This window comes from Schistocerca americana, chromosome 1 (assembly GCF_021461395.2).
Source record: "Schistocerca americana isolate TAMUIC-IGC-003095 chromosome 1, iqSchAmer2.1, whole genome shotgun sequence".
Classification (NCBI taxonomy): Eukaryota; Metazoa; Arthropoda; class Insecta; order Orthoptera; family Acrididae; genus Schistocerca; species Schistocerca americana.
In genome coordinates this window covers 886,339,670-886,365,133 of record NC_060119.1, presented here as the reverse complement: position 1 = coordinate 886,365,133, position 25,464 = coordinate 886,339,670, and positions in this window count along the sequence as shown.

Below are 25,464 nucleotides of genomic sequence, written 5' to 3'. Positions count from 1 at the left end.
TTCGGCTAATTTCTCCGGTAGTGAACTTATTTCCTCAGTGTGTTTCTCTGAACCAAGTTTCAGAGTGTCCATTTGTGTTGAAATCGTATCTACTGTGTCCTTTAAGTTTTCCTGGAATCGGTAGGTGCAACTGTGTCAATTTTAGCTTGCAAGGTGTCGTGATTTTCATGATCAATAGTTTGCAGTTCTTTTATGGCTGCTTCGTGATTCTGTAATGCATTTTCATGCCGCAAAAAATAGGTTGATAATGTTGACAAATTTGTGTTTTTACGTCATTACAGACTTTTTGACATTTAGATTCGATTTTAAGTAACTCAGCAGTTAAACCTTCACGTGTTTGTTCAAGAGTGGTGTCTAACTTTTGAAGCTGTTGCTGTGTTTATCTCTGATTTTGTTCCATTGTGTCTAACTTTTGAAGCTTTTGTCCCATTTGTTGTATTAATTGTAATAACAATGCACTGGTATCTGAAACATGTTCCTCAGTGCTTTTCGGCAGTGCATTTGCACCGGCAACATTCACATTTTGACAAGCAGAAAATGTGTCTTGACTTGTCTGAGAAAACGGTGAGGACCCAAAACCTGAATCTACAGTATTTGCGAGATTCTGTCCTGTCATTTCGGATTCCTGAGGCGAGCTGTAGCCGACCGATTGATCGATAATGCTTCCCTGTTCACTAATTGTTTCACTGTCTACACCATTATTTGCAGCCCGCTCCATTTCCCTATGCACAATTACCAAATTACTACATTGGACATTAGTTAATTCATTATTCGGTGGCGCTAACACACTGCTTTCGTCTTCACTGTCATTTCTCAGTTTAGTTTGGAGCCTAGTATTACGTTTTTCACACGCCATTATTGTCGCAATATTTCACACGATAACACAGAAAAGCACAATTTGAAGAGGAAAATAAGAAAACACATTAACATAGTACTGAAAATAATAACTAGTTAATTGCAAGCGCAGCTGCGAAATACTTGGTGAAAATCTACATGTATGCCACAACAGTTTTACTGTACAGCAATGAAAAACTACAACTACGAAGGAAATTCTCTCTATAATTACGCGCTAGCAATAAGAAATAGCTACACTAATTACACAAACTACAAGAAAAAATCAGAAGATTCCAGTGAGGTATCCTCGGCTAAGTGTCGACATATTAAACGTCCCCCTTGAAAAATTTAATGAATTACTGTGCTGATAAACCTCTTACATTATTTGATTTTCAAACAGCTGAGCAGAACTGAACGTACTCAGACATTTCGCTCTTTACCTATTCTCCCTGACTAACAATAATCTATACCTTTCATCAATCACTTACAAAAATCTTCGTTACTCGAACTACTGCAGTACAGCGAGCGCCACTACTGCCAGCTAAATAAAAGATTCTAACTACTGAAGGCACTAACTACTGATAGGCATAGTTAGCAAATGAAAGATTTTGATAAAGAACGAACAATGTATTTACCTTAATAGTTCAAAAGTCATAATATATGTATCAGTTCATGACATCCAGTCTTACAAATTTACTGTCTCTGATGGACACACGTCCAGATCATCCGCTCTCAAAACTCCACCATCTCTCTCCCCACATCCACCACTGCTGGCGGCTCACCTCCAACTGCACAATGCTACGCGCTGTTAACAGCCAACTGCCCAACACAACAATAGCGACTATTCCAACAATGCCACCCAGCCACAGACTGCACACAGCACATCCAGTGATTTTCATACAGTCACTACGTGGCGGTGTCGTTACCAATATAAGAACCTAAACAGCCTACTTACAAACGTCCTCTTGCATTGATGCAGGCCTGTATTCGTCGTGGCATACTATCCACAAGTTCATCAAGGCACTCTTGCCCCAGATTGTCCCATTCCTCAACGGCGACTCGGCGTAGATACCTCAGAGTGGTTGGTGGGTCACGTCGTCTAAAAACAGGTCTTTTCAATCAATCCCAGGCATGTTTGGTACGATTCATGTCTGGAGAACATGCTGGCAACTCTAGTCGAGCGATGTCGTTATCCTGAAGGAAGTCATTCACAAGATGTGCACGATGGGGACGTGAATTGTCGTCCATTGGTTGCACTTATCTGTCGGAGGATGGCATTCACGTATCATACAGCCATTACGGCGCCTTCCATGACCACCAGCGGCGGACGTCAGCTCAGCATAAGGCCACCCCAAAACAGCAGGGAACCTCCACCTAGCTGCACTCGTTGGACAGTGTGTCTAAGGCGTTCAGCCTGACCGAGTTGCCTCCAAACACGTCTCCAACAATTGTCTGGTGAAGGCATATGTGACACTTACTGGCGAAGAGAACGTGATGCCAATCCTGAGCGGTCCATTCGGCATGTTGTTGCGCCCGTCTCTATCGCGCTGCATGGCGTCGTGGTTGCAAAGCTGGACCTCGCCATGGAAGTCGGGAATGAAGTTGCTCATCATGCAGTCTATTGCGCACAGTTTGAGTCGTAACACGTCGTCCTGTGGCTGCAAGAAAAGCGTTATTCTATCTGGTGGCGTTGCTGTCAGAGTTCCTCCGAACCAAAAATCCGTAGGCAGCGGTCATCCACTGCAGTAGTAGCCATTGGGCGGCCTGAGTGAGGCAAGTCGTCGACAGTTCCTGTCTCTCTGTATCTCCTCCATGCACGAACAACATCGCTTTGGTTCACTCCGAGACGCCTGGACACTTCCCTTGCTGAGAGCCCTTCCTGGCACAAAGAAACAATGCGGACGCGATCGAACCGCGGTATTGACCGTCTAGGCATGGTTGAACTACAGACAACGCGGGCCGTGAACCTCCTTCCTGGTGGAATGACTGGGACTGATCGGCCGGACCTCCTCCGTCTAATAGGTGCTGCTCATCCAGTGACATATGTGAACAGTCAAAGGGACTGTGCCTGTGATACAATATCCACCGTCAACGTCTGTCTTCAGGAGTTCTGGGAACTGGGATGATGCAAAACATTTTTTTGATGTGTGTATAATATATTATCGGAACTGGTACTACATATTTCAATTTATAACTTCTAACTGCTAGTTCTCTATGCAACCAAAGCTGTATGGTTGTTCCGCCAATATGCGTTTCATTTCATATTAGAAAATGTTTACTGAGAGTGTAATTTCTATTCCTATTTTTCGTGGCCGACAGTTTAACGTAGTGCTTGGGACAATTAGTAAGATGTCCCACATATTTCTGTGAACAAAGGTCAGCTTTGTAGCAGCGGTTTATTCTGAGTGATCTGAAGCATTTTTTATTACCAGAATTGCAAGTCGCTGTTCTGTAGTACGTGTCGAAATTAAATGAAATGCCGCTTGTTTTTTCATTTTAACATTTTTCTAACTGGTTGAAATGTTGTTACTGTCAGGAAATGCACCTAATCGAAGTTTCCAATTTGTCAGTCTCCGACTGTACTCTGTAGCCAATGTGACACACTCTTAGTCGTACCTCACAAGTCACTAAAATTATTTTCGACTCTGTTACATTAGGATAGTGGAGGAAAATTCCTACAGTGGAGGAAAATTCCTATAGTAGGAGAAGACGAGCGTATTAAGAAACTGAATGACGGTTAACACCCAGCAAGGGCAGACATCGTTAGCCAGTCATGTACTGAAAAAGTATGATGGATCTCCTATCTACTTTTAAACGTAGGTAATGCATAGAACTCACGTTGTTGCTTTTTTCGTAATTCTTGTGCTCAAATGCTCAGTGTAATAACGCATGGACTCTACACTGCCTTTTGTGTGTAAGTGTATTTTTGTACAAAAAAATAATCGCCTAAGTTGACTGTATGAAAATGTTTGTAATCGTTACTGCAGTCTTTATGCATCCACGAAACTTCTCTGGATGCCTCCAATACTGTTCAATACCTGAACTCCGAGTGAAACTTTGTTCTAGCGAAAAGTCACTTAAATGCCATGAATACATACAAATGCTGAAAGTGCCAAAATGTAAACAAGAATTAGCAAAATAATCGCACTTGTATTTTCGTCCACCGTGTGTAAGCTGTTGCTCCATTAGTCTTACGGAATCGTCTTCATGCTGTTTCAAAGCTTTACGTTTGTTTGTACGGCAAGAACAAACCAGAAGAATGTTATTTGGGGCTCTGCTTATGTTCGTTCGTGTTCTTCACAGGCTGGGATATACATGTAAGATGTATTTGTTGTCCTCCGTGAACTGTAATGGTATAGGATATTACACTGTTTTCCTTGTATAGCTATTTCACTTTGCCATTGAGCGGATTTGTTTCACTATTTTAACTCGTGTGGGCAAATTTTGTGCTAGTATTTACTTTGTGTTTCTGACCTCGTTTGATTCGCTTCTGATCAACGTTACATTGTTCGAAACTTCTCATTCTACTGTTTTCGAAAAGTGAACCAGTGAAGTGTCGTCAGATTTTTTCTCTCTGTATTGTTTGACAAATACGTCGCATTGATAGTAAATTCTTCAATTTTGTCCGGAATCCTACCTCTGTGACGTAATCATTTCTTTTTGATTCTTAGTATATTCTACCTATGACGTAGTATTTTCTTTCCGTGCCCTGCTCGTGTCTCTCGCTGACCTAGTAAATTCTTTCTCCGATTTATTATCCTCACGCAGTGACTTACTTATTTTAGCTTATGTCTCTTGCTCTAACCTATTATACTCATTCACACTTTCTTTAACTAATTGCATTCTCACAATGAAATTCAACAGAAGTGCCGACAGTAGGCGACACAGGTGAGGTTTGTGCATAAGAAGCCATAGTAACAAGTTATACACGTCTTAAGAAAAATCAACTGCGTCAAATTTCTGTCCCTCACGAAATAAATTATTTTCAAACACCAGTCACAAAAAACATAAGATTGAGCGTTTCTAGAAATACAAAAGAAACGAATTCAATATTTGTATAACAAATAAACTGTGCGAAATATCTGTACTACAACCTTGTCGTTGACCAAAGGTCTATCCTAGGCGAAGACGATAGACATGTGTAAGCTTTCTATCAAAAATTTTCTGTGTGTGAGAAAACTGAACATATACTGATTTCAAAAAACGTGTACTTTATATATCTTATTCAATTTCTGATCAAAACTGACTGTTGGTTGGCTCCGTGATGCGCATGTGAACAGTCTCATCACACAAAATTGAAACATAATGAAATGCTAAATTTGAAATAAAGAAAATGGATCTAATTAATTGTCAAAGGAAACTAATTATGTGCTCAATGAAAACTATATAATTGAAACGCAGTACCGATGTACATTACGAACGCTACGTGATATGAAGTGCAATGTTAGACTTGGAAAACACACAAAGAAAGTGCGGCTCTACTCGGAAGAAAACAACGACAACACCTGACAATACTGAATATACACAGTTTGTTCGAGAATGTAAGGTGAGATCTGCCCTGAAATAAAAGTGGTCTCTCTGTTGCTCAGCATGCTGTTTTTGTGACTAGAGTGCTTACGTTGTTGCGGTCTTCAGTCCTGAGACTGGTTTGATGCAACTCTCCACGCTACTCTATCCTGTGCAAGCTTCTTCATCTCCCAGTACCTACTGCAACCTACATCCTTCTGAATCTGCATGGTGTATTCATCTCTTGGTCTCCCTCTACGATTTTTACCCTCCACGTTGTCCTCCAATACTAAATTGGTGATCCCTTGATGGCTCAGAACATGCCCTACCAACGGATCCCATCTCCTAGTCAAGTTGTGCCACAAACCTATTCAACACATCCGCATTAGTTATGTGATCTACCCATCCAATCTTCAGCATTCTTCTGTGGTACCACGTTTCGTAAGCTTATATTCTCTTCTTGTCTAAACTATTTATCGCCCATGTTTCACTTCCATACAGAGCTACACTCCATACAAATACTTTCAGAAACGACTTCCTGACACTTAAATCTATACTCGATGTTAACAAATTTCTCTTCTTCAGAAACGCTTTCCTTCCCATTGCCAGTCTACATTTCATATCCTCTGTACTTTGACCATCATCAGTTATTTTGCTCCCCAAATAGCAAAACTCCTTTACTACTTTAAGTGTCTCATTTTCTAATCTAATACCCTCAGCATCATCCCACTTAATTCGACTACATTCCATTATCCTCGTTTTGCTTTTGTTGATGTTCATCTTATATTCTCCTTTCAAGACACTATCCATTCCGTTCAACTGCTCTTCCAAGTCCTTTGCTGTCTCTGACAGAATTACAATGTCATCGGCGAACCTCAAAGTTTTTATTTCTTCTCCATGGATTTTAATACCTACTCCAAATTTTTCATTTGTTTCCTTCACTGCTTGCTCAATATACAGATTGAATAACATCGGGGAGAGGCTACAACCCTGTCTCACTCCCTTCCCAACCACTGCTTCCCTTTCATGCCCCTCGACTCTTATAACTGCCATTTGGTTTCTATACAAATTGTAAATAGCCTTTCGCTCCCTATATTTTACCCCTGCCACCTTCAGAATTTGAAAGAGAATATTCCAGTCAACATTGTCAAAAGCTTTCTCTAAGTCTACAAATGCTAGAAACGTAGGTTTGCCTTTCCTTAATCTAGCTTCTAAGATAAGTCGTAAGGTCAGTATTGCCTCACGTGTTCCAGTGTTTCTATGGAATCTAAACTGATCTTCCCCTAGGTCGGCTTCTACTAGTTTTTCCATTCGTCTGTAATGAATTCGCGTTAGTATTTTGCAGCAGTGACTTATTAAACTGATAGTTCGGTAATTTTCACATCTGTTAACACCTGCTTTCTTTGGGATTGGAATTATTATATTCTTCTTGAAGTCTGAGGGTATTTCGCCTGTCTGCTACATCTTGCTCACCATATGGTAGAGTTTTGTCAGGACTGGCTCTCCCAAGGCTATCAGTAGTTATAATGGCATGTTGTCTACTCCCGGGACCTTATTTCGACTCAGGGCTTTCAGTGCTCTGTCAAACTCTTCACGCAGTATCACATCTACCATCTCATTTTCATCTACATCCTCTTCCATTTCCATAATATTGTCCTCAAGAACATCGTCCTTGTATAGACACTCTATATACTTCTTCCACCTTCCTGCTTTCCCTTCTTTGCTTAGAACTGTGTTTCAATCGGAGCTCTTAATATTCATGCAAGTGGTTCTCTTTTCTCCAACGGTCTCTTTAATTTTCCTGTAGGCGGTATCTAGCTAATCCCTAGTGATATACGCGTCTACATCCTTACACTTGTCATCTAGCCATCCCTGCTTAGCCATTTTGCACTTCCTGTCGATCTCATTTTTGAGACATTTGTATTCCTTTTTGCTGCTTCATTTACTGCATTTTTGTATTTTCTCCTTTCGTCAGTTAAATTCGAATATCTCTTCTGTTACCCAAGGATTTCTATTAGCCCTCGTCTTTTTACCTACTTGATCCTCAGCTCCCTTCACTATTTCATATCTCAAAGCTACTCATTCTTCTTCTACTGAATTTCTTTCCCCAATTCTTCTCAATCATTCCCTAATGCTCTGCCTGAAATTTTGTACAACCTCTGGTTCTGTTAATTTATCCACGTCTCATCTTCTTAAATTGCCACCTTGTTGCACTTTCTTCAGTTTTAATCTACAGTTCATAACCAATAGATTGTGGTCAGAGTCCACATCCGTCTTTGGAAATGTCTCACAATTTAAAACCTTGTAAGTAGGCTGTTAAGGTTTTTTATTGGTAACGCCACCTCTGTATGAAAATCACTGGCTGTGCTGTGGGCAGTCTGTGTCTGCTATGTAAGTAGGCTGTTTAGGTCTTTTTATTGGTAACGCCACCTCTGTATGAAAATCACTGGCTGTGCTGTGGGCAGTCTGTGTCTGCTCTGCATTGTTGTAATACTCGCCATTGTAGTGTTAGGCAGCTGGCTGTGAACAGCGCGTAGCGTTGCGCAGTTGGAGGTGAGCCGCCAGCAGTGGTGGATGTGGGGAGAGAGATGGCGGAGTTTTGAAATTTGTCATGAACTGCTATATTTATATATGATGATATCAAGGTAAATACATTGTTTGTTCTCTATTAATATCTTTCATTTGCTAACTATCCCTATCAGTAGTTAGTGCCTTCAGTAGTTTGAATCTTTTATTTAGCTGGCAGTAGTGGCGCTCGCTGTATTGCAGTAGCTTGAGCAGCGAAGATTTTTGTGAGGTAAGTGATTTGTGAAAGGTGTAGTTTAATGTTAGTGAGGGCCATTCTTTTGTAGGGAATTTTGAAAGTCAGATTGCGTTGCGCTAACAAAATATTGTGTGTCAGTTTAAGCACAGTCATGTACAATTTTTCAAAGGGGACGTTTCATATGTCGACCCTTAGCCGAGGATACCTCACTGGAATCTTCTGATTTTTTTCTTGTAGTTTGTGTAATTGGTGTAGCTATTGTTTATTGATAGCGCGTAATCATAGAGAGAATTTCCTTTGTAGTTGTAGTTTTTCATTGTTGTACAGTAAAACAGTTGTGGCATGCATGTAGATTTGCACCGAGTATTTCGCAGCTGCGCTGGCAATTAAGTAGACGTTATTTCCATTGCTATGTTTTTTTATTTTGATCTTCAAATTGTGTTTTTCTGTGTTGTCGTGTGAAATACTGTGACAATAATGGCGTGTGAAAAATGTAATACTAGGCTCCAAAGTAAACTGAGAAATGACAGTGAAAATGAAAGCAGTGTGTTAGCGCCACCGAGTAATGAATTAACTGATGTTCAAAGTAGTAATTTGGTAATTGTGCATAGGGAAATGGAGCGGGCGGCAAACAATGGCGTGGACAGTGAAACAATTAGTGACGAGGGAAGCATTATCGAACGATCGGTCGGCAACAGCTCGCCTCAGGAATCCGAAATGACAGGACACAATTTTGCAAATACTGTAGATTCAGGTTTTGCGTCCTCACCGTTTTCTCAAATGAGTCAGACACATTTTCCGCTTGTCAAAATGTGAATGTTGCCGGTGCAAATTCACTGCCGAAAAGCACTGACGAACATGTTTCAGACACCAGTGCATTGTTATTACAATTAATGCAAGAAATGGGACAAAAGCTTCAAAAGTTAGACACAATGGAACAAAATCGGAGACAAACACAGCAAAAGCTTCAAAAGTTAGACACAATGGAACAAAATCTTCAAAAGTTAGACACAATGGAACAATACCAGAGACAAACACAGCAACAGTTAGACGCAGTGGAACAAAATCTTCAAAAGTTAGACACCACGCTTGAACAAACACGTGAAGATTTAACTACTGAGTTACATAAAATCGAATCGAAATGTCAAATAGTCTGTAATGACGTAAAAACACAAATTTGTGAGCATTTCCAACCTATTTTTTCGCGTCATGAAAATGCATTACAGAATCACGAAGCAGCCATAAAAGAACTGCAAACTACTGTTCATGAAAATCACGACACCCTGCAAGCTAAAATTGACTCAGTTGCATCTACCGATTCGGTTACGCATCTTGCAAAAACTCAGGAAAACTTAAAGGACACAATAGATACTCTGAAACTTGGTTCAGAAAAGCATACAGAGGAAATAATTTCACTATCGGAGAAAGTAGCCGAACTTTCAGATCAGTTCACTAACTTATCTACAAAGGTAGATGATGATCTGAATAACACAACACCTGTAGCCTTCACTGACACTGAAGAGTATGTAGAAATTAGAAAATTCAAACAAAATCAATATCAAATCAATACACAGTACAAAAGAGAAATCCGAGAAGTGCAAGATAAGTTGGCACAAGTAGTACAAGAATTACGTATTTCAGAGGACACTCACGCCCCAATACGGGAAGAGGGACATAGAAATACGGAACAGCCACAAAATAATAACACAGCGCATTTCGGAAATTATGAAAGAGATTGGCAATGTGCACCGAATTTTGAGATTGAACAGCCGACACGACGTAACAATGACCGACATGTGACTCGCCGACATGATGATTTTGACTATAAGCTGTTCATTACTACACGTAAATTCAAAACATTTAAGAATTCTGGCAACGACATTCATCCACAAGCATGGCTCCATCAATTCTCTCATTGTTTTCCTCCCAACTGGTCGTTAGAACACAGATTAGAATTTATGTGTGGCTACTTAGAGAATGAACCAGCTGTAAGAATGCAATCGGTCATTCACGATTGTCACAGTGAAGGAGAATTTCACCATGCCTTCCTCTCAGCATATTGGTCTCAAGCTACACAAGACCGAGTAAAACATAGCATCATGATGATGAAACACTTTGAACAATCTGAATTTTCCAGTCTTGTCAAATATTTTGAAGACATGTTGCATAAGAATCAGTATCTTTCAAACCCATACAGCCCCTCAGAACTCATCCGCATTTGCTTAATCAAATTACCTGAACATTTACGACATATTATTTTGACAGGACGTTGCAAAGACGACATTGAAGCTTTTCAGGGACTGTTACAAGAACTGGAAATTGACACTGACAATCGCGGAACGCAGGAGCACAACAATTACAGATCACATCCGTCGCAATTCCGGGATGAAAGAAATAATAACTGGACACGACAAGGCTATTCTCACAACACATATCGTGACCAAAACAGACACCACCCGTACGACAACCGTTGGCAGAGTAGTAATAATTACAGGGAAAGATCACCTCTCCGCAGTAGTGACTATCACAGAGACAATCAGAGAAACAGACAATATGGGAACCAAAATAATTATTATTACGGGAGACAGAATAACTTTAGACGCAACGGTCCAGCGGGCAGTTACGATTCAGGAAGAAATTCTCCACCACTTAACCGACAAGAAAGAAACTACAGGAACTACCGACATGACGACAGACGATGTGATCATAACGACAGACCTGAATTGCATCAGAACTGGCGGGACTTAAACAGGGCAGGGCCCTCTCGTCACGGTGAATTTGTAGAAGTTAGGTCTCCAAATCCCAATAACGACGCGCGCCAACAAAGAGACAATAGGCAATGACTCACACCGCTGGCAGCCACAAAACGTTCTTATGACACTAACGACGCAGCTGCCGTAGCTAGTAATTACGTAAAAATAGAAGATATTAGGGACATCTTACTCCAAGAACACGACGTAAAACATAACAACATTGCATATCCTGTGATTCACATTACTGTAAATGACGTCAAATTTACGGCAGTTCTTGACTCTGGCAGTCCCATCTCAGTAATTAGTGAAACAGCCTTTAGCAAATGCAACAAATCGAACGATTGCCCCACACTTCCGTTACGTAAGATTAAATTACAAGGTGCAATCTTTGGAAAAAGTGTAGATGTACGCCAACAAACCAACTTAGAATTCTTTTGTCAAAGCCACAGCTTCTCTACGAACTTTCTTATTGTTCCATTATTGTCGACGGAAATTATATTGGGAGTAGACTTTTTGAATGAATTCAAAGCAATCTTAAACTTTCACGATGCTGAAATAAGTTTAGAGAAGGAAGGTAAGTCAATAGCTTTAAAATTTGAAGATTGGCTCTCAAACCATGACGAAGAAACCAATCGGCTTTACCTTCTGTTGGACAACAGTTCGGAATTTTCTACGGAACTAGACACTAACAATCACTCTGCAAGAACTGACAGGGATGATATCGACGGCATATTTGAAATTAATGAGTTAATTCAGAATAAAATTCAAACAATTGAGAATTGTAATGACACTGATAGGCAGGACCTTTTTGAGATTTTACAAGAACATTCCACAGTTTTTACTCATAAAACAGGAACAATCAAGGGATTTCAATACCAATTTCGTGTTCGTGAGCATACTAAATTTTGTGTTAGACCATATGTAATTCCAGCACATTATAGGGACCGTGTTAGAACAGAAATACAATCTATGCTTGACGAGGGCATTATTGAGCCTGCAGTAAGCTCATACAACAATCCATTACATGTTGTTGAGAAGAAAAATGGATCGATCAGGCTTGTCTTAGATTCGAGACAAATCAATACGATCATTATTCCTGAAACAGACAGGCCGCAAACTTTGGAAGAACTTCTTCAAAATTTTAATGGTGTAAAAGTGTTGTCTTCCATTGATCTCAGATCCAGCTTTTATCAGATCGAACTTCATCCAGAATGTAGAAAATACACAGCTTTCCTTTGTTTCGGCGTTTGTTATCAGTTTCGGAAACTTCCCTTTGGTTTGAACATTTCTTCAGCAGCATTCATTCGCGGGCTAAATTCCATATTACCTGAGTTCTTAAAACGTCACATCACCTTATATGTGGACGATATTCTAATAGCAGAAGCTTCATGGGAACTACATAATCGCATCCTCAACAGTTTGTTACGTATTTTTGCAGAATCTGGAATTACGGTTAATTTGGAAAAGTCTGAATTCGGTAGGACAAAGGTGAAGTTTTTGGGACATATTATTTCTTCTGAAGGCATTCAGCCGGATCCTGAAAAGTTAGAAGCAATCAGAGCCATTCCAGTTCCATCCACAAAAAGACAAGTCCGCAGTTTTCTAGGTCTCGTAAATTTTTTCCGTCGTTTTCTGAATATGCAAATTCTTGTTACACCAAAACTTTGTTCTCTCACTGGAAAAAATACTATTTGGAACTGGGACGAACAAGCACAATTGGAATTAAATTCTTTGAAAGAAGGGTTACTTCACGCGCCAATCTTAGCTCATCCAGATCTGTCACAAGATTTCTGCCTTAGCACGGATTCTTCTAAAGTCGGTCTTGGTGCCCATTTATTTCAAGAAGCCATAGAAAATGACACTACCATTCAGAAAACCATTGCTTTTGCTAGCCGAGTGCTAACCAAATCTGAAAAAAATTATTCCGTTACTGAATTAGAAGCTTTAGCTATCGTTTGGGCATTTAACAAATTCCGTTTCTTTCTTTCTGGTAAGCACGTAAAAGTGTACAGTGATCATCGTGCATTACAATTTCTTATGTCTTCAAAATTAAATCATGACAGGTTAAAACGTTGGGCATTGTTTCTGCAAGAATTCCGCTTCACAATAGTCTACATTCCCGGCAAGGAGAACATTGTTGCGGACGCACTGTCACGCGCACCGGCTGGGCTTGAGAAAAGTACCACAGAAGGCAACCTCGAGAAAAATTTCAGTATTCTTTACATTCAGAAAGTCGCCTTTGAAAACTTCATCACCACATCTTTAAAGGACATTGCTCATGAACAAGATAAAGATCCGATTTGGAAAGACATCAAGAGCAAATGGCATGAAAAGACACACACACAGATTCGGCATTATTATCTGGTTAGAAACAACATACTGTTCAAACGCTGCACTCTTGATGACAAGCTATGGGTACTTTGCATTCCTGACGATTTTGTTAATAAGCTCATTTGGTACATTCATTTCAGCTACGCACATTTTGGTCCACGAAAATGTTATCATATTCTTCGAACGACTTGTTATTTTAACAATATGGAAAAAAGAATTCGAAGAGTCTTGTCTATTTGTAAACTTTGTCAAAAGGCGAGACCATCTACTGTCTCACATCGTGCTCCGTTGTTTCCTATTATTCCTTCTAAATTAAAAGAATTTGCTGCTGTTGATCTCTTGGGACCGCTTGTCAGAACATCCAATGGATTTTCGTACGTTCTGGTCGCTGTTGAACTTACTTCAAAATTTGTTTCTTTCACTCCGTTACGTAAAGCCACTGGACGATCTGTATCCAACGCCTTTGTTAAAAATTTCTTACGTGAAGTTGGCCACGTTGCTAAGGTCATTTCAGATAACGGACCGCAATTTAGATCTGCTGTTTGGTCACGCACGCTTCGGAATCATAAAATCAAACCTGTTTTTATTTCATTGTACTCACCACATTGCAACCCGTCTGAACGGATTATGAAAGAAATCAATAAGCTTTGCAGACTTTATTGTCACAGGAAGCATCAGCATTGGGACAGATATCTACAATTATTTCAAAATGTGCTGAATGAAATGCCTCATGATTCCACTGCTTTACCACCTACTCATGTACTAAAGAATGAAGAACCACCGAACAGAATCAGAGAGCTTGTACCTTTCCCGAATACACGTACGCTGCGACACAAAGACATAATTGATTTGGCTCTTAAAAATATAAAATCTGCACACGGTAAAGCAAATGCAAAGAAATTATATATTGGTCAGAAAGTTCTCATTAAAGCTCATTCATTGTCACATAAGAAGAAACACTTGAGTCACAAATTCTTTCTAGTTTACAATGGACCTTACAAAATCCGACGTATATCACATGATAATTGCGTTGAAGTTGAAACTCTGCGTACTAGGAAGATTAAAGGTTTACACCACATTTCACATGTAAAACCGTTTATTGAAAGATAATCTGCTTTTTAACTTTGTCATTGCCATAAAACTTTTCACTTTACATTACTAGTATGCTTGTCAGACTTAGAATCTGTTAACATGCAACAATGTTTGAAGTTAAATATCCAGTCAAGAACCAAGAGAACTTATTGAAACAGAAATGACGAATGCATTGTTATAGAGAACAGACGTCACAGTGTTATTGTGTGTGTACATTCTTGCTTGTTAGTTGCACGATTATGGAACGACTATAAGGGTTACATACTTAGAACATTTACCAGTACTGCTAATGAGATTTTAATGCAACATTTTGGTTTACTTGAAAATATATTCTGGATTTAAAGTACTTTCTGTGAGATACCAGACGCCACAGTGGTTAGTTTATGTGACAGCTACACGTATCTGCACAGTTTTCTGAATTCTTCTGGAAAGTAAAACATGTTTTAGTAGTAACTTTTGTGGTATAGCTACAATGAGACTGCCTTTTCCGTAGCACGATAATACGTTACAGCACAGTACTTTCCTCATCACGGCAATAAGCGTAATAACTAAGACATTTATACGCAAAGCATTTCACTTTTGTGTATTATGAGGTAAGTACATTGACTTCTGCAGAACTTAGCTTTCGGAGGACGATAACTACGACACTTCCACACAGATTATGTTGCAACAAGACGCACATTTAGCGCTACAGTACACGTATTTGAGTGATTAATTTTGTACTTAAAACATTTATTTTTAAAGATTTTTGAATTACAAAGAAAGTTTTCCGTGATACATTTCATTCCATTGCTGTAATCTGTAACACCTGAGGGTATAATTACATTAATCCTCAGGGGGGTACACACTTACTTTGTGTACCATGTGTGTGGCAACCACAAGGAACCCTAGCTAATATGGTATTTGCTTATACAATTTTACACATCGGTACCATATTTCTCTAACACACAAATTACACAGCTATCTGATCATGTAACTGAGAGATAAACTTTTTTTATTACATCAGCGACATATGTTTACGCAATTACAGAGTTGGATTACTTCACACTTACGAAATTGTATTTTGTCTGTACTGTGTGAACTCTTCATAGTTTTTCCGACCCATTGTGATACTATGAGAGCTTTGAATGATGTATTTGGTATGAGATCATGATTTTTAAAGTACGTTTGAGGCAGATGACACTTTTGACATGAGCAGAGAATTTTCTCTAGGTTTGGGATTATTGCAGAAAGCTACGACGTTTTTGAGGTTTGACTGAGGTGTTATGATGTTATTATTACGACGACAATGTGTATTATGCTGTTGAGATATGTTTATGATCAATAAGATGATGCTACCGTATATGAGGAATAAGAAGTATGTTGGAAACCAAGAATCGTACTTTAAGAGTTATGAAATGTGTGTAAATGTGTGACTGTATCACAACGCTGACGAATTTATTTTTTTTGGACGCTGTTATATTTACAAGATTTTGTTTCTACACATTTGTTACGCAAATTTTCGACCTGTGAAATGTTTATATGAGACTGTCACTGTAGCGGAAACTGCTGTCGTAAATATTTCCGTAAGAAAGTTAAGTGACCACCTGCACGTAATGCGTCGCGGGCACCCACCTGGGCGACAGCCGCCCGAAAAAAAAAAAAAAAAAAAAAAAAAAAGCCATTAGCCTTTCAGCGGCACAGGTAGAAAAAAAACAGCGGGGAGGCCATTGTCCGTGCTACTGACATTTCCTTGTTGAAAGCATACTGTGGAGCTCATAAGTTATGATATTTACTGAAATGCCTAATAAAATGACAAGAAATATTTTTACATCTGCACACCTGATTATGACAAGCGTCTTTCTATGAGAGTTGAGAGAATTTCTACTAACTTATGAAATGTCACATGACTACTGAATGATATTTTTATGCTTTGCTTTTCATAGTTGCTTATTTCACTTGATATCTGGTTTCCAGCTGAGTTGCAGCATTGCTTTTATAAAATGAAATGCATTTGCTAATGTGAACACTTTCTGTCAACAGATCTATTAAATAATTATTTTATGATCCACATTCTTTAAAAAAGGAGCACTTGGAAAGGAAAGAACAATAAGAAGGAACTAGTAACAGTAACACATAATTTTCTTTTCAAGTACATGGTAATATTTCTTTTACAATAAGTTGTTGTGGTGCACCACTTTAATTACATAGACATTAAGATGTGAATATACATTTCCCTTGTCTGCAGTGTTGTCTTTAGTGTACTATTTTTTCTGCTTGAGCTATGTCATGTTTAGATATATGTTTTTTTTTATTTGCTGCTGCTGTTTGCCAGGCATAATGTTACTGAATTTGATTTTGTGTTACTCTGCTAAGCCAGTTTTACTACTCATTTATTTTTCTTGTTGCTGCACATTGGCTCATATTAGTTGTAATGTTGCATTGCTTGGTAATTTAGATTTACTGTAGCTTGCTTTGCAATTTTCCATTTATTTGGTCATTGCTGTTTGTGTTACTTATTTTGTGCTGCTGCATTGCCTCGTCCCTTAGTTTAGCATCTGAGCTCAGTAGATTTAAGTTAGCTTAAGAGGGGGTAGCCTATAAGAGAATGAGTTGCGATGAATTTGAAGAAATGCACTGAGAGGCTATACGAGAAAACTACAGAAAGCAGGTATAGATAGGACTTTTGAAAATAATGAAGAACCAAGGGAGATCTTCGAGAAGTAAAGAAAGTTTTGTTTGCAAAATACTGCAGTAAAACAAACCCTGTCCTTTCCTTTGGTGTCATCCCTCTATATGTTTGTGTACTCTTGTGTATTTGTGTTTTTCCTGTCTTTATGTGTTTATCTGATAAGAATTGTAGAATTTTTCTAGTACTAAGCTACATTCACTATGATGAGGAATACTGTTATCCTCAAATATAATTGGCATTAATAATATGTGATTTACCTTATAAATATGCTTACACATTATTTATTCTGTTTTGTTTTAATGCTCATGTGTGAAATTGATGTTTCAAAAGTTATTCTGATCTTTTATGTATTTACTAATGTCATAATTCCTGTAACACTGATGTATATGTTATTTCGATTCTTTTGTAAAGCCCATATTACTACAAATGTTATCTGTATTATTATGTTTTTGATGATGTATTTTGTACCTTTGTTATTGTATTCTCATGTTATAAAATTGTAATTGACACCAGTTTATCAAACTAAGTAACTTGTAAGCATTCATTTCACTGCACACATTTCAGTTGGTCATAGTATATGGACAATATGTGTGAAGTAGGGACTGATAGTGTTTGCACGTGTGTTAATAATTCAGCAAGAGACTGGATAACAGCATTGCTGGTTCTAAGGACAATTCCAAAAACTTTGTGAGTGCACAAGTGGTGGTTATCCACTTGCTATATTATCCGCAAGACTCTTCAATGGTGATTGTGCACCTGCACAGTCACAACAGATGGCTGTTGGCTATCTCTACAAGGACTACAGTGGGTCTACATCAACCATCAATACCATCATCTCTACAAGGACTGCAGTGGGTCTGCACCTCTGGTGGCCCACCAATACCGTAATCGCTACCAGGACTACAGTGGGTCTGCTCTGTGATGACCTACCAATACTCTTCAAAACGTCGAATGACTCTGCTGTGGGTTTGCTATGTTGTGGCCCATTACCTGTCAGCATGTCAAGAGTCAGCACTGTCTTTCTGATGGAAGGACACTACTTCTTCAAGACTGCATGGAAATCCACTATTTATGTGTGCATTCTCTTTTACTGTTCAGACTTTGAAAAAAAAAGAAAAACACTGTAATTTTACTGTGATGAATCGGGACAGTCTTTATGGACTGTGAGAAAATTTTAGCTTTTGACCAACATTGTATCAATAAGTGTGTGCCTTTGATTTCTTTGTTATTGTAATTGTGAAAAAAAATTTAACAAATATGTATTGGCCAGTGCCCAAAAAAATTTGTAAAATTTTTTGTGGGGAGCATGGGGGCTATGTAAGTAGGCTGTTTAGGTTTTTTATTGGTAACGCCACCTCTGTATGAAAATCACTGGCTGTGCTGTGGGCAGTCTGTGTCTGCTATGTAAGTAGGCTGTTTAGGTTTTTTTATTGGTAACGCCACCTCTGTATGAAAATCACTGGCTGTGCTGTGGGCAGTCTGTGTCTGCTCTGCATTGTTGTAATACTCGCCATTGTAGTGTTAGGCAGCTGGCTGTGAACAGCGCGTAGCGTTGCGCAGTTGGAGGTGAGCCGCCAGCAGTGGTGGATGTGGGGAGAGAGATGGCGGAGTTTTGAAATTTGTCATGAACTGCTATATTTATATATGATGATATCAAGGTAAATACATTGTTTGTTCTCTATTAATATCTTTCATTTGCTAACTATCCCTATCAGTAGTTAGTGCCTTCAGTAGTTTGAATCTTTTATTTAGCTAGCAGTAGTGGCGCTCGCTGTATTGCAGTAGCTTGAGCAGCGAAGATTTTTGTGAGGTAAGTGATTTGTGAAAGGTGTAGTTTAATGTTAGTCAGGGCCATTCTTTTGTAGGGAATTTTGAAAGTCAGATTGCGTTGCGCTAACAAAATATTGTGTGTCAGTTTAAGCACAGTCATGTACAATTTTTCAAAGGGGACGTTTCATATGTCGACCCTTAGCCGAGGATACCTCACTGGAATCTTCTGATTTTTTTCTTGTAGTTTGTGTAATTGGTGTAGCTATTGTTTATTGATAGCGCGTAATCATAGAGAGAATTTCCTTTGTAGTTGTAGTTTTTCATTGTTGTACAGTAAAACAGTTGTGGCATGCATGTAGATTTGCACCGAGTATTTCGCAGCTGCGCTGGCAATTAAGTAGACGTTATTTCCATTGCTATGTTTTTTTATTTTGATCTTCAAATTGTGTTTTTCTGTGTTGTCGTGTGAAATACTGTGACAATAATGGCGTGTGAAAAATGTAATACTAGGCTCCAAAGTAAACTGAGAAATGACAGTGAAAATGAAAGCAGTGTGTTAGCGCCACCGAGTAATGAATTAACTGATGTTCAAAGTAGTAATTTGGTAATTGTGCATAGGGAAATGGAGCGGGCGGCAAACAATGGCGTGGACAGTGAAACAATTAGTGACGAGGGAAGCATTATCGAACGATCGGTCGGCAACAGCTCGCCTCAGGAATCCGAAATGACAGGACACAATTTTGCAAATACTGTAGATTCAGGTTTTGCGTCCTCACCGTTTTCTCAAATGAGTCAGACACATTTTCCGCTTGTCAAAATGTGAATGTTGCCGGTGCAAATTCACTGCCGAAAAGCACTGACGAACATGTTTCAGACACCAGTGCATTGTTATTACAATTAATGCAAGAAATGGGACAAAAGCTTCAAAAGTTAGACACAATGGAACAAAATCGGAGACAAACACAGCAAAAGCTTCAAAAGTTAGACACAATGGAACAAAATCTTCAAAAGTTAGACACAATGGAACAATACCAGAGACAAACACAGCAACAGTTAGACGCAGTGGAACAAAATCTTCAAAAGTTAGACACCACGCTTGAACAAACACGTGAAGATTTAACTACTGAGTTACATAAAATCGAATCGAAATGTCAAATAGTCTGTAATGACGTAAAAACACAAATTTGTGAGCATTTCCAACCTATTTTTTCGCGTCATGAAAATGCATTACAGAATCACGAAGCAGCCATAAAAGAACTGCAAACTACTGTTCATGAAAATCACGACACCCTGCAAGCTAAAATTGACTCAGTTGCATCTACCGATTCGGTTACGCATCTTGCAAAAACTCAGGAAAACTTAAAGGACACAATAGATACTCTGAAACTTGGTTCAGAAAAGCATACAGAGGAAATAATTTCACTATCGGAGAAAGTAGCCGAACTTTCAGATCAGTTCACTAACTTATCTACAAAGGTAGATGATGATCTGAATAACACAACACCTGTAGCCTTCACTGACACTGAAGAGTATGTAGAAATTAGAAAATTCAAACAAAATCAATATCAAATCAATACACAGTACAAAAGAGAAATCCGAGAAGTGCAAGATAAGTTGGCACAAGTAGTACAAGAATTACGTATTTCAGAGGACACTCACGCCCCAATACGGGAAGAGGGACATAGAAATACGGAACAGCCACAAAATAATAACACAGCGCATTTCGGAAATTATGAAAGAGATTGGCAATGTGCACCGAATTTTGAGATTGAACAGCCGACACGACGTAACAATGACCGACATGTGACTCGCCGACATGATGATTTTGACTATAAGCTGTTCATTACTACACGTAAATTCAAAACATTTAAGAATTCTGGCAACGACATTCATCCACAAGCATGGCTCCATCAATTCTCTCATTGTTTTCCTCCCAACTGGTCGTTAGAACACAGATTAGAATTTATGTGTGGCTACTTAGAGAATGAACCAGCTGTAAGAATGCAATCGGTCATTCACGATTGTCACAGTGAAGGAGAATTTCACCATGCCTTCCTCTCAGCATATTGGTCTCAAGCTACACAAGACCGAGTAAAACATAGCATCATGATGATGAAACACTTTGAACAATCTGAATTTTCCAGTCTTGTCAAATATTTTGAAGACATGTTGCATAAGAATCAGTATCTTTCAAACCCATACAGCCCCTCAGAACTCATCCGCATTTGCTTAATCAAATTACCTGAACATTTACGACATATTATTTTGACAGGACGTTGCAAAGACGACATTGAAGCTTTTCAGGGACTGTTACAAGAACTGGAAATTGACACTGACAATCGCGGAACGCAGGAGCACAACAATTACAGATCACATCCGTCGCAATTCCGGGATGAAAGAAATAATAACTGGACACGACAAGGCTATTCTCACAACACATATCGTGACCAAAACAGACACCACCCGTACGACAACCGTTGGCAGAGTAGTAATAATTACAGGGAAAGATCACCTCTCCGCAGTAGTGACTATCACAGAGACAATCAGAGAAACAGACAATATGGGAACCAAAATAATTATTATTACGGGAGACAGAATAACTTTAGACGCAACGGTCCAGCGGGCAGTTACGATTCAGGAAGAAATTCTCCACCACTTAACCGACAAGAAAGAAACTACAGGAACTACCGACATGACGACAGACGATGTGATCATAACGACAGACCTGAATTGCATCAGAACTGGCGGGACTTAAACAGGGCAGGGCCCTCTCGTCACGGTGAATTTGTAGAAGTTAGGTCTCCAAATCCCAATAACGACGCGCGCCAACAAAGAGACAATAGGCAATGACTCACACCGCTGGCAGCCACAAAACGTTCTTATGACACTAACGACGCAGCTGCCGTAGCTAGTAATTACGTAAAAATAGAAGATATTAGGGACATCTTACTCCAAGAACACGACGTAAAACATAACAACATTGCATATCCTGTGATTCACATTACTGTAAATGACGTCAAATTTACGGCAGTTCTTGACTCTGGCAGTCCCATCTCAGTAATTAGTGAAACAGCCTTTAGCAAATGCAACAAATCGAACGATTGCCCCACACTTCCGTTACGTAAGATTAAATTACAAGGTGCAATCTTTGGAAAAAGTGTAGATGTACGCCAACAAACCAACTTAGAATTCTTTTGTCAAAGCCACAGCTTCTCTACGAACTTTCTTATTGTTCCATTATTGTCGACGGAAATTATATTGGGAGTAGACTTTTTGAATGAATTCAAAGCAATCTTAAACTTTCACGATGCTGAAATAAGTTTAGAGAAGGAAGGTAAGTCAATAGCTTTAAAATTTGAAGATTGGCTCTCAAACCATGACGAAGAAACCAATCGGCTTTACCTTCTGTTGGACAACAGTTCGGAATTTTCTACGGAACTAGACACTAACAATCACTCTGCAAGAACTGACAGGGATGATATCGACGGCATATTTGAAATTAATGAGTTAATTCAGAATAAAATTCAAACAATTGAGAATTGTAATGACACTGATAGGCAGGACCTTTTTGAGATTTTACAAGAACATTCCACAGTTTTTACTCATAAAACAGGAACAATCAAGGGATTTCAATACCAATTTCGTGTTCGTGAGCATACTAAATTTTGTGTTAGACCATATGTAATTCCAGCACATTATAGGGACCGTGTTAGAACAGAAATACAATCTATGCTTGACGAGGGCATTATTGAGCCTGCAGTAAGCTCATACAACAATCCATTACATGTTGTTGAGAAGAAAAATGGATCGATCAGGCTTGTCTTAGATTCGAGACAAATCAATACGATCATTATTCCTGAAACAGACAGGCCGCAAACTTTGGAAGAACTTCTTCAAAATTTTAATGGTGTAAAAGTGTTGTCTTCCATTGATCTCAGATCCAGCTTTTATCAGATCGAACTTCATCCAGAATGTAGAAAATACACAGCTTTCCTTTGTTTCGGCGTTTGTTATCAGTTTCGGAAACTTCCCTTTGGTTTGAACATTTCTTCAGCAGCATTCATTCGCGGGCTAAATTCCATATTACCTGAGTTCTTAAAACGTCACATCACCTTATATGTGGACGATATTCTAATAGCAGAAGCTTCATGGGAACTACATAATCGCATCCTCAACAGTTTGTTACGTATTTTTGCAGAATCTGGAATTACGGTTAATTTGGAAAAGTCTGAATTCGGTAGGACAAAGGTGAAGTTTTTGGGACATATTATTTCTTCTGAAGGCATTCAGCCGGATCCTGAAAAGTTAGAAGCAATCAGAGCCATTCCAGTTCCATCCACAAAAAGACAAGTCCGCAGTTTTCTAGGTCTCGTAAATTTTTTCCGTCGTTTTCTGAATATGCAAATTCTTGTTACACCAAAACTTTGTTCTCTCACTGGAAAAAATACTATTTGGAACTGGGACGAACAAGCACAATTGGAATTAAATTCTTTGAAAGAAGGGTTACTTCACGCGCCAATCTTAGCTCATCCAGATCTGTCACAAGATTTCTGCCTTAGCACGGATTCTTCTAAAGTCGGTCTTGGTGCCCATTTATTTCAAGAAGCCATAGAAAATGACACTACCATTCAGAAAACCATTGCTTTTGCTAGCCGAGTGCTAACCAAATCTGAAAAAAATTATTCCGTTACTGAATTAGAAGCTTTAGCTATCGTTTGGGCATTTAACAAATTCCGTTTCTTTCTTTCTGGTAAGCACGTAAAAGTGTACAGTGATCATCGTGCATTACAATTTCTTATGTCTTCAAAATTAAATCATGACAGGTTAAAACGTTGGGCATTGTTTCTGCAAGAATTCCGCTTCACAATAGTCTACATTCCCGGCAAGGAGAACATTGTTGCGGACGCACTGTCACGCGCACCGGCTGGGCTTGAGAAAAGTACCACAGAAGGCAACCTCGAGAAAAATTTCAGTATTCTTTACATTCAGAAAGTCGCCTTTGAAAACTTCATCACCACATCTTTAAAGGACATTGCTCATGAACAAGATAAAGATCCGATTTGGAAAGACATCAAGAGCAAATGGCATGAAAAGACACACACACAGATTCGGCATTATTATCTGGTTAGAAACAACATACTGTTCAAACGCTGCACTCTTGATGACAAGCTATGGGTACTTTGCATTCCTGACGATTTTGTTAATAAGCTCATTTGGTACATTCATTTCAGCTACGCACATTTTGGTCCACGAAAATGTTATCATATTCTTCGAACGACTTGTTATTTTAACAATATGGAAAAAAGAATTCGAAGAGTCTTGTCTATTTGTAAACTTTGTCAAAAGGCGAGACCATCTACTGTCTCACATCGTGCTCCGTTGTTTCCTATTATTCCTTCTAAATTAAAAGAATTTGCTGCTGTTGATCTCTTGGGACCGCTTGTCAGAACATCCAATGGATTTTCGTACGTTCTGGTCGCTGTTGAACTTACTTCAAAATTTGTTTCTTTCACTCCGTTACGTAAAGCCACTGGACGATCTGTATCCAACGCCTTTGTTAAAAATTTCTTACGTGAAGTTGGCCACGTTGCTAAGGTCATTTCAGATAACGGACCGCAATTTAGATCTGCTGTTTGGTCACGCACGCTTCGGAATCATAAAATCAAACCTGTTTTTATTTCATTGTACTCACCACATTGCAACCCGTCTGAACGGATTATGAAAGAAATCAATAAGCTTTGCAGACTTTATTGTCACAGGAAGCATCAGCATTGGGACAGATATCTACAATTATTTCAAAATGTGCTGAATGAAATGCCTCATGATTCCACTGCTTTACCACCTACTCATGTACTAAAGAATGAAGAACCACCGAACAGAATCAGAGAGCTTGTACCTTTCCCGAATACACGTACGCTGCGACACAAAGACATAATTGATTTGGCTCTTAAAAATATAAAATCTGCACACGGTAAAGCAAATGCAAAGAAATTATATATTGGTCAGAAAGTTCTCATTAAAGCTCATTCATTGTCACATAAGAAGAAACACTTGAGTCACAAATTCTTTCTAGTTTACAATGGACCTTACAAAATCCGACGTATATCACATGATAATTGCGTTGAAGTTGAAACTCTGCGTACTAGGAAGATTAAAGGTTTACACCACATTTCACATGTAAAACCGTTTATTGAAAGATAATCTGCTTTTTAACTTTGTCATTGCCATAAAACTTTTCACTTTACATTACTAGTATGCTTGTCAGACTTAGAATCTGTTAACATGCAACAATGTTTGAAGTTAAATATCCAGTCAAGAACCAAGAGAACTTATTGAAACAGAAATGACGAATGCATTGTTATAGAGAACAGACGTCACAGTGTTATTGTGTGTGTACATTCTTGCTTGTTAGTTGCACGATTATGGAACGACTATAAGGGTTACATACTTAGAACATTTACCAGTACTGCTAATGAGATTTTAATGCAACATTTTGGTTTACTTGAAAATATATTCTGGATTTAAAGTACTTTCTGTGAGATACCAGACGCCACAGTGGTTAGTTTATGTGACAGCTACACGTATCTGCACAGTTTTCTGAATTCTTCTGGAAAGTAAAACATGTTTTAGTAGTAACTTTTGTGGTATAGCTACAATGAGACTGCCTTTTCCGTAGCACGATAATACGTTACAGCACAGTACTTTCCTCATCACGGCAATAAGCGTAATAACTAAGACATTTA